General features: G+C 38.3%; 1 protein-coding gene across 1 annotated transcript in view; it reads right to left on the reverse strand.

The window, feature by feature from the left end:
- Positions 1-5,742: 5,742 nt before the first annotated feature.
- LOC124607080 (BUB3-interacting and GLEBS motif-containing protein ZNF207) overlaps positions 5,743-15,510 on the reverse strand; it is a 73,839-nt gene continuing 64,071 nt past the window's right edge. Inside the window, exon 11 of the mRNA XM_047139259.1 lies at positions 5,743-6,740. The gene's annotated coding sequence lies outside the window, so the exon portion shown is untranslated. The remainder of the gene's footprint in view (positions 6,741-15,510) is intronic.

The following is a 15,510-nucleotide window of genomic DNA, read 5'->3' on the forward strand; positions in this document are numbered from 1 at the left end:
GTGGCAGAAGCGGACGTGTGTGTCTGACGTGACAGGAGATACAAAATAATGGGCATTTACAGTTGACGTATTAATAGCATCTGGATTTCTATCACTCCAATCAGCCCTGGATGTCCTCCACGGCCAGGGATGGTGCACTCTGGCATACATGCGCGCCCACGAGTGCAGCCACGACTGAAATTTTCACTGACCTCTATGCGGCGCTGGTGTTGTACATGGAGACCTCGGGAAGGGAGCGCGTGGGGTGTGCGTGTTTTCAGATATCTCCAACATCAAGCCATGACAACTACTGCTATGGACTGAATCATGGTTTAAATGTGTCGTGTTTAGCGCTTCTCAATACAATGCAGTGGGCTGTCTCTTGCAGTGGTATTTGCTGTTCTCTCTATTGCATCACCATTTTTTTTTCCATCAGATACGTTTCGTTGAAACATAGTGGTGGTGGAGGGCGCGTACCAAGACCTTTGAGTGTTTAGCGCCACGATCTATTTGTGACGGAAATTTAATTATTTGATTCGCATAATGTTTGCGTGTGAAAATCGTTGAAAATATGCTTTACTGCGAAGAAGGATCCTTGTAAAGTTGGAAGTGAATGTTGGAAGTGACCTGTAAATTGTTAAACAATTACACAGGTTAGTGCACATGATTATTTCACTCATTTTTGATATCGAAATTGTGTCAGCTTTCCCTTTGTCTCCAGCATTAGCCAATAGGAATACAGTATTCTGAGGTGAGATGAAAACCTCCATCTTCATGTTTGCAGATGTTGGTTCACACAAACAAGCAGGGACTAGATTCTTGAGAGTGACAGAGGCAAGAAGTGAGTCTGGAATTTGCCAATCAACAGAATGCTGCCACTTGATGCTCTGTTTGGTGGCCGTGAGATCAAAGAGGTCGATATCCGGTCTGTGGTATTTAGTAATGTGATCTGTAATTAGGACATTGGGCTATTTTGACCTTCATGGCAGCATCCTGATGACACACACACACACACACACACACACACACACACACACACACACACACACACAGGAGACCGCCAAACAGAGGCTATTATATCGCACTTCATTCCATTCCCTTGTGATTACAGTTATGTCATCGGGAGAAAGAGGCGGGGGTGCAGTAATGATGCCTACCGAACTTGAGGGACCCCATCTCCTGCAAGCTGATTAAATAAATATGTATCACTGTATTATTGACTTTAATTTGAATTTCGTGTCGTGACATCCTTCTTCTCCAGCACAGTGAGTCTTTTCCCACTAATTTTTTCTGGGAGAGGTTGGGAGGGAGGGGGGAGGGATGGGGGGCACTTCCCATGGTGGTGGCACTGTCCACTAGCTTAATCTATCCCTGCATGTCAAGGTGAAGGCACACAAGAAAATTTTCCAATATGAAGACACATTCAATCTTCAGCAGGGTAATTACATAATTAGAACATGTAGTTACTGGATCCTAAGCTTTTCCCACCAAATAAAAGTGAGATCAAGCCCCTGCAGATTAAATTTTGTAAATGAACAGTATAGCCTATGCTATATAATTGAAATTCTTGTCATGAGATCCTCTCTCTCCAACAGAGATGGTAACTTAAGAGCCCATGGCGGAATCCAACCTTAGTCAGGAATCTGTCTTGGCAAGAGTTCCCGCATGCATTGGTATTCAACAGGGCACGTGTTTCGACAGGAATTTCTCAAGTACTTTTGTTCCGGGATTAGCGTGGCATCCAGTGTGTCAGTCGCAGGGCCCAAGCACGCTCTCGCTTGGGTTGCGAGGTCCGGCAACATGCACGGGTGGTGGTGTGTCGTGCAGTGGACGGTGAATGCTTCGTGATCGAACAGTTTTTAAAAGTTTAATTATGTGTGATGTGTGTTTCATGATGGTATTCCTTGCACTGTGCGATCGGAATGAAAAAAGCGATCGATTTAACTATTTCTCTACAAGTCCTGCATCTTCCCAAACAGCAGAGAATGATGAGCAAGAGAAATCCAACCCCCACAAACTGATTTTTTTTTATAAATAAACACTATGCTTTCTGCTACATAATTGAATTTCTTGTCGTGAGATCCTTCCTCTACAACATGGAGCCGCCGATTTCCAGATCGGGGAGGGGAGAGGAGGGTTTACCAAAGGGGTGTGATTAATTCATCGATCAATTTAATTAAGCAGTCAATAAAATTGATTAAGTGAGGGACTATTCAAATAACCAAGCTATGGAAGTTTACCTGTATCAGCGAGAGAGAGTTGGAGGTTCCCTGAGGGGTTGGGACGAAGGAGAGGGGGAGGGGTGGGGCAGCAGTACGTTAAGGACCTGGCACTCAGAAGGATTATCACCAGGGGTATGAAGTACCTGGCAGCACAATGCACCTAATATGAAAAACGTATATTTTTTGGGGTGTCCGGATACTTTTGATCACATAGTGTATATACGCAGTCGAGTGCGGCAGCCACCAAGCGAATTTTGCAGCTGCTTCGTTTGACGCTGAGCTAAAAAACAAAAAAAACGTAACCTTTGGGACCGAGAATCAGAGCAGTGTCTTAGGGGGTCCCTTGCGCCTTATCCAGCATTAAGGCAGACTGTTACTGAGAAACTGACGTAGTTTTTAGTGCCAGTCTGTATGGTTTTACACCAAACGACGCCTAACACTCGCCAGATGGTCGTATGAGGCATTGCCATCTCTCTGCTTGCCCAACGAGTATACTTTTTTTCATGGACTCCGCTCAACCATTTGCCGAATTCTTTCCACGATGTCATCAGACGTGCGAGCTGACCTTTGCGCAAGCATCCCGTCTCTTAAAATTGGCGATACCAACGACGTATGTTTTTTTATGCAGACGGGTCAATACAGAAACGCCAATGAAAACCACAGAAATCACTGACTCACTCTTTGCGAGCTGCAGTACACCATAACGTCTTCTGCTGAGCGGACGGCCTTTCTTCTGACAGACTGCAAACTGGGGGGAGGCATTGACTGACATCTAAAGGCGAGTTTCTGAATCTCTAAGCCACGCCCATTCAACATTCCACTTCCTTACTGGCATGTCCCGTGTTTCGTAACTATTACCGTCCAAAATCAGGTAATTCTTTTTGAAACACACTGCAATTTGATTATTAACTGTGTCTGTGCACTGTCCTGAATACGTCACAATGTTAGTCGCGATCATATCAGTGTTCTCTATGTCGAAGCTAAGTGAATCTGAACGGGAGTAACTTGATTGTACTCGTATGTCGAGTAACCAAGGGAGCCGAGGTCTTTGGTGGAGAAAGCGTCATCCATTAGAGTACGACGCGGACGAAAGTGTGTGTTGAGTGATCCTGACAGCCACTGAAGAGGGCTGCAACGAGAAAAGACGACGACAGCTGCTAAAAGTCACTGCAGAACCGAATGTTGCACTATCAAACCGTGTGAGCACCAAAAACGTCATAAAGGAAGCTTCAAGCAGGGAATTCAGAACGAGCTGGAATTCCAAAATCACTCACTAATGATGCTAATGGCCATTTACAGGAAAACATGGCGCCAACGCCATAAAAATTAAACTATGGAGCAATGGAATAAAGTCATTCGGTCGAATGAGTCTTGTTTCACACCGTTTCCAAGTTCTGGCTGAGTTTGCGTAAAACATCTCACGGTTTCATTGATAATTCGTGAAACATCGCAGGTTTTCATTGATAATTTGGGCTACCATATCACTGTATTCCATGGGTCCCATGGTCACTCCTGCAAGGTCGCATTAGTACCCAAGGATTATGTGAGCATTTTCATTCATGAGATCTGTCCCATGGTACAAAGTTTGTCACAATGGTTACCCTGTGTTCCAAGATGACAGGACCCCTGACCACAAAGCTTGCATCATTCAGGGCTCATTTTGTCAGCACAAGGATGAATTGTCACATCTTCCATGCCCACCAGTCATCAAATCTCAAAATTATTAAGCCTTTATGATCTACTTTGGAGGAAAGGCTGGGTGAAACATCATCGCTACCAGAACTTGCCACTGTTTCGCAGGAAGACTGGTATGAGATTCCCTTGAAAACCATACAGGACATGTATTTATCCATTCTGAGATGAGTGGAAGCTGTTTTGAATACCAACAGGTTTCCTATGCTACAGTACACATGATAATGTGTTGTGTTTTTGGTGTTTCCATATTTTTGTCCAACCCCTGTACTTTCATTTTTTGCAATCAAATGGGGGCCTACTATTGCAGTCACAGTAATGTGTTATTCTGCAGTGCATCCCAAGCCATAACACGACAAATAATTCATAACTGGAAGAGAGATAAAATGAAAGAGAGAGAAAACAAAGGAATGAATATATTGCCATCCAGTTAATACTAAAATACTTTTATCTCAGATACAGATATAATTACAGTTCACTTTCCAACAGAGCCAGTCTTTTCAACTGCTCGTGGATAGAGTAGTACATTGACACAGCAGCCACTACAGCTAAGCTTTCTGGGAAAGAGGAAAGGAAAAAGTCTTAATTGTGATGCTAGTCAGCCTGCAAAAGTATAGTTTCATCACATCCGTCTAAACATTATCCTAACTAGCAAGCAAATCTCAGCCTCTCTCTTTTTCCCTTAATGGTAAATGATAGACTGGCATCTACTGTACCACTAAAATATTTTCACCATATTTTGACACCCACGCTCCACTTAATAAAATAATTGTAGCTGAACACTTACCTTACTGCAATTTTTTCCCTTTAAATGTGGAATTATGGAGCCACAGTAGATACCACAGTGCCTACACATGCTGGGGCAACCACTGCAACCACCATCATCCCACTATTGATGAAAAAAGTGTGAAAGAGACTGCAAACCGATACTTTAACTCCCTATCCTGGAGTTTTTGTTGTTATGAAACTGCCAAATAATTATAATGTCATGTGCATGTTTTGTATGTCTGATGAAGGACTTAGTTTAGTAGCAGAATGTATCTAGCATTATTTTTCATTACACCTGTCTGTAACTCAACACCTTTTATGAAAGAGTTAAAGCACTGCCTTATTGTGGTTTTCTACTATGTAATACGAGTACATATCTAACTTTACTTTCAAGGATTTCACTGTTAACAGTGTAACTCCATCCCTTGTTATTTCATTTTCTTAGAATAAGCTTGTGGCCCCCCTTAATGAAATGCTTTTGGCAAAACTGTTCTGTCACTTATAGACTGTTACTGTACTTTTGACAGATGTCAATTCTTCACAATAAAAGTTTAAAACTAGGAAATATTAAATGTTACAGCATGATTTGATTTGTATGTAGCAAAGCTTTTTAGTATATAAAGATGTCACCAACACATTATAGTGATATTAAAACAACTCACGAGTGACAATTTTGCATGTGCTAAAAGGAGTGTTAATGCCACCACATCACACATTTACCACTGATGCTGGACATCATATGCTTCTATGTACTGATGGCATGACTACTACAGGATCCACCAACCAACCAAGCTATTTGTGGTGTGAAGGGACAGTTTATTCACCACTGACAGCAGAGAGAAATTCTGTCATCTCCTCTCTAGGGAAGTAAATGTCCATTTGGCAAGTTATTTTAATAACACTATAAACATTAGTGTCCTATTGGATCACAAATTTGCACACTGATATAATTGTAAGATTTTTGTCCACATAAACAACCAGGTAATACGACCTTCTGACAAAACATCTACTCTGCAAACCATCATGAAGTACATGGCAGAGGAACAGATAGGGGGAAAAAAACACATAACGGACAAACAGATTTCTGAGTTTCTAACAAAATTTATTTAGAAACAGTGTTTCTACAAGTCTTATACAATGAATATGCACAACAGTGAAAACTGAATATTGTTTTGAAATGACTGACAGCAGCAATTAAATTATAAATATGTACTTGCCTTTCATTTTGGCAGTTAACACACATCTTCTTTTCTTAACTTTTCAAATCAAAATCATTTAATACAAACTATCAATCGCCTGTCATGAGACAGGGGACTTAATAGTCCAACAGCACTCAGCTGTGATTGGTCAAAAGCAATCGCCTGTTCATAACAGGGGACATTTCTGTCCAACAGCTGTGAGCTGTGATTGGTTAGATAATATGAAAATAATCACCTGTCGGAAAGCAGGGGGCAATGTCCATTAGCACTTTAGCTGACAATTATAACTGAATGAAAGATAATAAAGACAATCGCCTGCCTAAATAAGGCAGGGGACTTGGAGTCCAACAGCTTACAGTGCTGTGATTGTTGCTACTACCTTGTGAGTGGAATGTCTGATCTTTGCCACCACCACCATTATATTACTATTTAAATAATTATTCCCTCTAACAGGGAATAGGACTCCTCAATCTTATTTTTCAGCACAGTACAATTTCACAAACGTGAAACATTAAGTTAATAAAATTTAGTTCACACCACAAAGGTTTCAATCCAATTTGATCAAAAACAGTGTTTACTGGAACATAGATGCCGCAGTAGATGAATTTCCAGTAAACTGAGTGATACACTTAACAATACAAAAATAGTGTACAGTGATTTACATATGAGCTACACTGTATATGATAATTAGGTAACAAAGGCTGCTTATTTGATACTAACATCACACTATAGTACACGGAGTGCTTCTAATATTTCACAAACACACAACAAATAAGATAAAATGGATTTCCTGGTGGCTAGATGCTTGAAGATGTAAGTTGGATTAAGTTGATCGTTTATTCTTTTTATTGTTAAATCTCCAGGACTAAGTTTGGCTTGGCTGGAAAAAAATGGTAAGATAGCATTTGAAGTTAGCTTATCAGTTTTTAAGGGATGTTAAAACAGAAACACAATATGTTTTTGAAAATGAGTAAATATATTTCAGTCTTTGAGAAAATAGAGGAAATTTGTTATTGACGTGTAAGCTGTTAAAGAATTACTTGAAAACTGTTTGGTGCTGGCAAAAGTAAAAACTTATTGCAAATGCAAGTGAGAACCTACCACAGTGTTACAAAATAAAATTTGGAAGTAAGAAACAATAAAGCTAAACAAAACAGAGTGTCCTATTCCCTTAGTATATATAATGGCAGTCCAAAGTGTCAGAAAATTAAAAATGATTCATAAACATGTAGCATGACAAGAATAAAAAATAACAACAATACAGATGGGTCCATCCATGTTACACTGAAATTTTTACTATTATGAAATTTTCCTCTTTATACACACACAAATTAGTCTTAACATTAATTATATTTTTCAGTTATCACTCAGTGGGTGACAATTGCCTACTTTTTGGAGGTACAGTGACAAAACTGCAAATTTCATGAACAATTTGAAACTCTATAACTCAATTTATATTTTATGACACAAAGGACCCCAATATCTAGATAAATGATATACACGAGCAGTAATGTAAGCTTACCTCAACAGTGGAGATAGCTGAGGTTTTGTTTACTGTTTTGTAAACTAAAAATACAGAAATTTACTATAGTGCAACAAAAGCTCTCAAACAACTGCAGTAATAACAGAGACAGAATACAAAATATTACTTCAAAAATTTTAAATGCTGTCTAAAAATGGCTGTTGGGTGATGTTACTGCAATTGAGTACAACACACAACTTACTCATACACGAGGACACAAACAAGGAGAAGTAAGCAGCTTCAGACAAGTGTCAGCCACAACAGAATTTAACATATACAGGAAACTAAAAAGAGCTCATCATCTGCTTTAACCAGTTTCAACAATGCATCAGACTTTATTTTCAACAGGAAAGGAGGGCACTTTGATGAGTCTTGATAACAGTCTCTCATAATTCAGCTATGTAACAGATCAATAGCCCCTACTGTAATGACATCAAAAGCTATGAAGTTCTACACTAACACTTTAGGGTAATGCTTTGCTACAAAGAACTATGACCAAAACACCTATATGTTGACAAACATATGGTTGATTTCTGTAGCCCTCTGTTTTTGAATTCCACCCGTTTCTAACAAAACCACATAAGCTTCCTCAATTGCACATTACACATAGGAATAATGTCATACAAGATCTGGACTGATCATTATTAATCTCTTGTTAGCTATGAAAGATTTACTCCTCTGCAATTAATATCTGTTACTTATCCTTTTCTTCTCACTACTCTGTCAAAATGAAAACTACATTCTTCATTTCTGCTTCAGCAGAGCTAAAATGATTTCTTCTTTTGCCTTGCTGCTTGCAGAAATTATCCAAACACTAATGTCACAATTTCTATCACGTATCAACTTCTTGCTTACAGTGAAAAAAAGTTTTTCTACTTAACATATGATAACTGACAAGAAATAGGTCAACAGTTCTGTAGTTAGTACTACAAAAAAATCAATTCCTATGCACATTTAAAAGAAGCTGCTATAGACACATATTACAATGCTAACTAGTGAGTGTATGGATAGTAAATACTACCCACGGTCAATAGTGATGACAATCAGTAACAAAACTCCCAAAAAATTCTTCATATTCTGCATTAATCAAGTCATTAAATATGATCCTTGTTGTTGTTCTGTGGACTACCTGATAAAGGGCTAGGAGATGGAAGTCAATTCTCCAAACCTTAAAATTCACTTCTCTGTAAATGCCAATAAGAAACCTATTTTTCAAGTTTTACTATAAATGCTTGTGTTGTCATTTTCACTGTAGCTATCACACAAGCAAAGTGCTAAATATGGACACCTATTGCTAATGTGGTTTAAGTGGCTTCACTGTGCTTTATGCACACAGCTGCTGCGCCATGCCTCACTTGTTGCTTATAAAAGAAATTGGACTGTATTTGTGCCAAGGTTGTAACTGACATGCAGAGCAATATACTTAAATGTTTCATATACCTGAAGTCGAATTTGCTTTATAAATTGACAGATGTGCAAAAGTAGTGGTTTTGCTATGACATACAATAGAGTTCTCACAAAAATACAAAATTAAAAACGGTAAGGATCAACAAAGAAGCTTTAGCTACTACTATGCTAAGAGTATTGATCCTTTGTAAAGACTAGCAGGTGCTATATCAAATATACTATGTACCCGGTGGCCTCTTATTTCAACTCAAAGGCTTGAGATAAGAATGTGACAATGTAAGAAGTATGCAGGAGAGAGGCAGGTGAACTCTCTTTTACTTGCCTCTCCAACAATCCCCTCCACTGCTGCTTGTACCAGGAGATAGTGCTCATGAGTATGGTGTAACTGTGTGTGTGTGTGTGTGGGGGGGGGGGGGGAGGATCAGCAAGAGGGAGAGTAGACAGTGTACAGGGTCAGCCAACAATGGACTGAACAGGTAATAAAATAATAGGACCCTAAATCCCAAATAATTCCCATGGGTAGGAAATTTAACACTTAGCATGCAGTTGCATAACCGCAAATTACATTACAACTATTCAATTAAATCTGTATAACAAAACATGCCTCTTACATTATGGAAATTTAAAAGAAAAAAAAAAGGTTAAATGCAGAGCTCACACACACCTCACAGGAGGCTCAAGAACAAATGAAGCAGAAAATTTGTGACTTTGCAATGAGAATATCTGTGGGGTACAGCCAGTTCATCAAAGTTACACTGATCAACATACAACGTATGTTTCTCATTTCTTGTAAATGGTGGACTTTATGCTCCAACTCTATTGGTGTTTACTATAAAATTTGGAGGCACACTAGTTTCCATCTCAATAAGCAGAAAGGGAAATATTTGTCACTAACTGGAATTGAAGCTTGTAGGACAACTCAAATTATGACCAAGGACCCCGTTTTTTTAAGTGCTCAACCATGCTTGAATAGAGGGAGAGAAGTAGCGAAGGAAACAAACGCTATACATCTCCCTTAAACTAATTAATAACTACTTCATCCCATCACAGTATTTCCCTTCAGTCCACTGTGACAGTGCAGTGTATAAATTATCTGATACAAACCCCGGTAGTAGAGTTTTGAAAGAAATACATATAGTGACACAATTTGTTCCTTTTTGCAAAAGCATAACAATGATAGTGATCGGATAAAACAAAGCAGTAATGTGATAGTGGAAAGAGAGAAACATGTAGTCAGAAGAGACACTGGTTGGAGGGAAAGGGGCGTGTGTGTGTGTGTGTGTGTGTGTGTGTGTGTGTGTGTGTGTGCGCGCGCGCGCGCTCATTTAATCACTAAAGCTATCCAATATGTGGTTTCTAAGTGTAATGCAAAATCCTTACTAGCGGTCTTGCTCTATTTTTACACGCAGGGAGCCAATTTAAGCAGAATCAAGGGTTTCCCATTAGAAATCCCACCAAACGGAGGAGACAACTGACCAACCCTAGCATTATGTTTTCCTTCTTTTGTCCAGTTCCTTTCTTCCTGGAATTTGATTCAAACTCTGTTCTTATTCTCTCCCGTTCTTCACTCTATGCAAACACTACTTCCATTTTCACCTCTTATGTTTTCAGCACATTTGTATATTCTGTATGTACTGTCTTCCCGTAATACAGAATTCACACACATCTCATAGGAGGCTCAAGAACGAATGATGTACGTAACTTATGTCTTTATAATGAGAGTATTTATGGAGCATTTCATGACTGTCCTTCACACGGAAATACCTGTTTATATAATTCCTTACACTACACAGTTTTCATATACTGGCTGTTACAAAACTCACTCACACACAGACTGAATTTTCACTCTGCAGCAGAATGTACACTGATTTGAAACTATCTGGCAGATTAAAACTGTGTGTTGGCACATGGTTTTCAAATGCCAGGAAATTTCAGATCGGCACACACTCCATTGCCAAATGAAAATTCATTCTGGAAACAATCCCTTCAACTGTGTCTAAGTCGTATCCACAATAACTTCTGAGAAATTTGGAAGGTACGATCTGAGGTACTCTCACGGCTGTAAAGCTGGGAGGGCAGATCATGTGTCATGCTTGAATAGTTCAGTTGATTACGTACTAGTGCGCGAAAGGCAAAGGTCCTGGGTTTGAATCCTAATACGGCACACAGTTTCAATCTGCCAGAAAGTATCCCCTCACCCCTAGCCCTCAACATGTATCTCCTCTGTGTGAACACACACACACACACACACACACACACACACACACACACACACACAAGGGGGGGGGGTGTATTAATGGTTTACATACATTAAGAGACCCCCTAAAAAAAATCTTGACTACTGTGCATGTAGATGTATGCTATAATGTACGAACAACAGATCACGTAAATGCATCATGGATACATCAGCAGCCACATTATTTCACTTCTGCAGTCAACTCTTGCAGGTGACTGGCTGATACTTGGAGGAACTTTTTTCTGTGGATGGCTGACTGAAGTGCATAACAAAACAATGTCAAAACTTGAAGGAAAGATGTGCATTCGACGAATTTTTCTAGCTGTTTTCTAGCAGCAATAACAACCAGGATAATCACTTCTTACATCAATATCTGATAGTCAAATATGTGGACCTAAACCAAAGTGAACTTACAAAAAGTTGATGAAGGAAAATCATATTGTAAATGCCATACAATGAGATATCATTTAAAAACAAACCTATTATCAATATAACTTGGGGGTCCAAGATTAATAATGGTCACATAATGTTTTTGTGTTTTCATGCTGTAGATAAGATACCCGTCATTCTTCATTCTATGCATCAATGAGAGTGAGGTCGGTGTCTGCTTTATTGCTTTGCTCTTTTTTAAAGTATAACATCAGGACGTATGATAAACAATAAAAATAAGTATACATAATATACTGATAGTTGTTTTCATTGAGATACATAACACGCTAGGATAAGACTCTTCTAGATGATGATGCTCAACTGACCTGCATCGTGAAAGTAATGCCACTGAAATGTACCTAGATTTATTTGTTTCTGACAGCAATAGAATTTCACTGCACGACTTCAAAATTATGCTATGTCACAGCAGAGCACAGAATTACAAGACAGAGTGGATGGCATCAAAATTCATGCACTGTCTGTGTCTATCTACAAGACAAACTCTCACAAATAGATGATCAGTTAGGATCACACAATAATATACTTATGGCCTATTTTTATACTAGGTATCATAATGAAAGTAACTGTCAATACATTGCGTACACTTTAAAAATACTGATGAAAATAGAGCGACGACCAAGAATCAGACACTGATCAATGATTTGGTAGTCGAATGCCTTGACTACTCGACGGCCGAGCTTGCTCTTGTACATGCCTAAGAGTGATGCTTACCCTATATACAGTATCAAAACACAAAAGTGTTAATGACTCTAGATTATTAACTTTGGAGCCCATATAACATTAATAAAAATTGTTTTTTGACAATCTTGCAATGTACTGCACTGAAAATACAATTTTCTGCCATCAAATTTGACCTCGTTTTGTTCAAAAACTAGAATGTCTTACCAAAAAATCAAAACACGTGTCCCTCATTTTCAATACAGATCGTCCTTGCAAATCTTGATCAAAATCGCTGATACACATCAGAGTCTCCCCTTGTCAGTAATGCACAATTTCTTGTAAACTATAAACAGTAGTATGTAATAAGCACCATAATCTGATAGGTTACATTTGGAATAAACTATTTATGAATCTTATACCATTGCTGTAACAATAATTTTCCTATTATTGGTTGACTTTGTTATTTGTTGTCTTGTTTCTTGGAAATACACTGCTAAACTGTTTCTAAGTAGTCAGAAAACGAGGCAAAAGGTAAAGTTCTTTACATAGTGACAGTCAACTTTTATTTTGTTGTTAAATTCGTAACTATTTCACAAGGTGAAAGTAGGTGTGTGTGTGTGTGTGTGTGTGTGTGTGTGTGTGTGTGTGTGTGTGTGTGTGTGTGTGTGTGTGTGTGTTTTGGGATATAAGAAAGATCTCAAAATCATGGACTCAGTCCAATATATGATGAGCACATCTTACGGACTTGCATCTGTATTTGTATCTGAAGTATTTGGGGTGGGGGATGGGGGGGGGGGGGGGGGGAGGAGAACAGCTACAGAAAAAGGAGATCCCTAAGGAATGCAACAATTAATTTTACCACAAAACTTAACTCTGTCAAAGGAGATACACATGTTATTTTGAGTGAAATTCCTCACAGGCCAACAGTGTTGGAAGTAAACGTTCATGAGAGGTTACAACTTTCTGCCAGGCTGGGACTTGAAGCAGTCTCTCTAAGACATGATAAGCATTATCACTATGCCTACCTTTACGCACTTAAGCTTCCTCATTTTCATGTTAACCAATAGAATGAGAAATATACGCAAATAACGGCAGGCTCTATTCAAGACGCTTCATTAATTTCAAGCATGTAAGGTGGTACGCAATGCCCGCAAATTTCTTTTCAAGTTCCAGTCCAGCACATGGTTTAAACCTGTCCTGAAGATTCAAAACCTTGATATTTCTAAACGTGATAGGATATTCAATGCGTATTCCAACTGCCAATAATTATAGTAAATAATTGAATTATTGCAAATGAAGTAGAGAAGTAAGTTTACTGGCTGAAAACATAAACTAGTATCTTTGACATTGTTTGTACATATGACTATGGATCTCCCTAATTGTATTTGATCTTCAAGGTATATACAGTTAACTATTAGATTTATATACTTAATTAATACACAGGTTTTCCTTGTCTTCAACTTCTTTAGTTATTACTCATTATAACACAAATGATAAAGGCCATTTCTGGGATTTATAATAAATGAACAGAAAAATTACACAGGGTTTTAAAGAAAAGTGGCCCTTACCTGATCCGTTTTCATTTAAACTTGCAGCTTGCAGACTGTATAAAAACAATGTTACATTTGTTACCTGATATAATTTCTCCACAGTGAAGACAAGAGAACCATGGATTCTACATGCGGCTCTCCCTTCAACACACAAAACTCGTGCGTACATGCCCACACTACAGTTGCTGGGGCAGCTAATATATCAGATTATTCTCTTTCAGCATATGGATGATTTTTTAAGATTTCATGATGCAATGCCAATACAAAATGCAAATGGTGCAAGCGCACAACAGTAAAGCAAGTGAGGGCTTATTTTTTTTAATCAATAATCTTCTCGTGGCATAGCTTCTGCTGTATGATTACAGACCAAGTTTCTAAACATGAAACAAATTTACACTGTTTTTGTTTCAACTGCTTAAGAATTGCCATACTTTGAACAGTTTATGAACTTCTTTTGTGTCTTAAACACATTATCTCTGGGATTTACTGAACTCTTCTGTAGCTGAAATACTTCAAAATTCACATGCACAACATGCACATGGCTAACCAATACAGAGTTGCTTCAAGGATTTCCAAATCTGTTAGATATGTGTACTCTAGAAGTCACCCTTGTGTATCTAAGTAGCAACAATACATACAAACACTCCATAAAAACTGTGCAAGATAATTCTTGAAAAACATTTCAATGATTACAGATTCAACATTTTAAAATTTTTCAGAAAATTAAGGTACATAGCTATATTACAAAATGTAAGAAAGTTTTACAATACCAATCAAACATTGTCAAAATAGTAAAAATTTCTTGCATCACTGAAGAGTTCAATAAATATAAAATAGTTTTACTGGAAAACAGTGCAGTCAAAGGAAAGGACCAATACAACCACCAATTTCTATGGAGTTTTTCAGACAGTTGTTCCATCTAAGCAAATAAAAAGAAAGAAAAAAAAAAGGCACAGCAAATTCACAGCTGATACCGGCGTGTGTGTGTGTGTGTGTGTGTGTGTGTGTGTGTGTGTGTGTGTGTGTGTGTGTGTGTGTGTGTGTGCGCGCGCGCGCGCGCGCGCGCGCGCGCATATGACGCATGCGTGAGTGAATAAACATTTTGGTACAACAGAAACATATGGATAAACTGTTACCCTAACAATAATGACGTACTTTACAAGAGTTCCATTTCTTTCCCTCAATTAAACATGCAGAGAGGCTCAGATGGGAATAGTTACACTTTCTTGAAGCTCTACTCATGATGAAACAGGGAAGTTTTAAACCACCACAAATTATGATGGAAAAACAAACCACTTTAATGGAATATTTTTGGGCTATTTTTAACAGTCTGCACTGTATCCTTTCTTCTTACAATTAAGAGAGGATTGGTAGATTTTGACATAGTGTCGACATGGGAAGGTATGCAGATGAAGTTACTCAAATCTGTATGTGAGAGACTAGAGACCGTAATCACCTTAATGGCAGCACTGAAGCCTTAGTCTCTCCTTGTAGCTATCATAAATGATTTATAGGCTTCATCAGCAACTTCGTGAATTATACATTTTATGCAGTTTTTGTGAATCTCTTTCTGGCATAACTACAAGCAAAATTATTGAATTTCAAAATTTCAGTGCATATGTCTATTTCATTATTTACTGCTATAAAACAGATACACGTTTTGAAATCATGGCAATTATACACCAAGCACTGTACAGGTTTTAAAGCATCATTGGCTACAACAGGGAGAGGGTGATGAGAACAACAAAGTATTCAGTGACAGCAATAGAATAATCTTACCTCCTCTTTACAATATTCAATAAGATAACTCGAAAAAATTGTTACA

Source organism: Schistocerca americana, chromosome 3 (genome assembly GCF_021461395.2).
Source record: "Schistocerca americana isolate TAMUIC-IGC-003095 chromosome 3, iqSchAmer2.1, whole genome shotgun sequence".
Classification (NCBI taxonomy): Eukaryota; Metazoa; Arthropoda; class Insecta; order Orthoptera; family Acrididae; genus Schistocerca; species Schistocerca americana.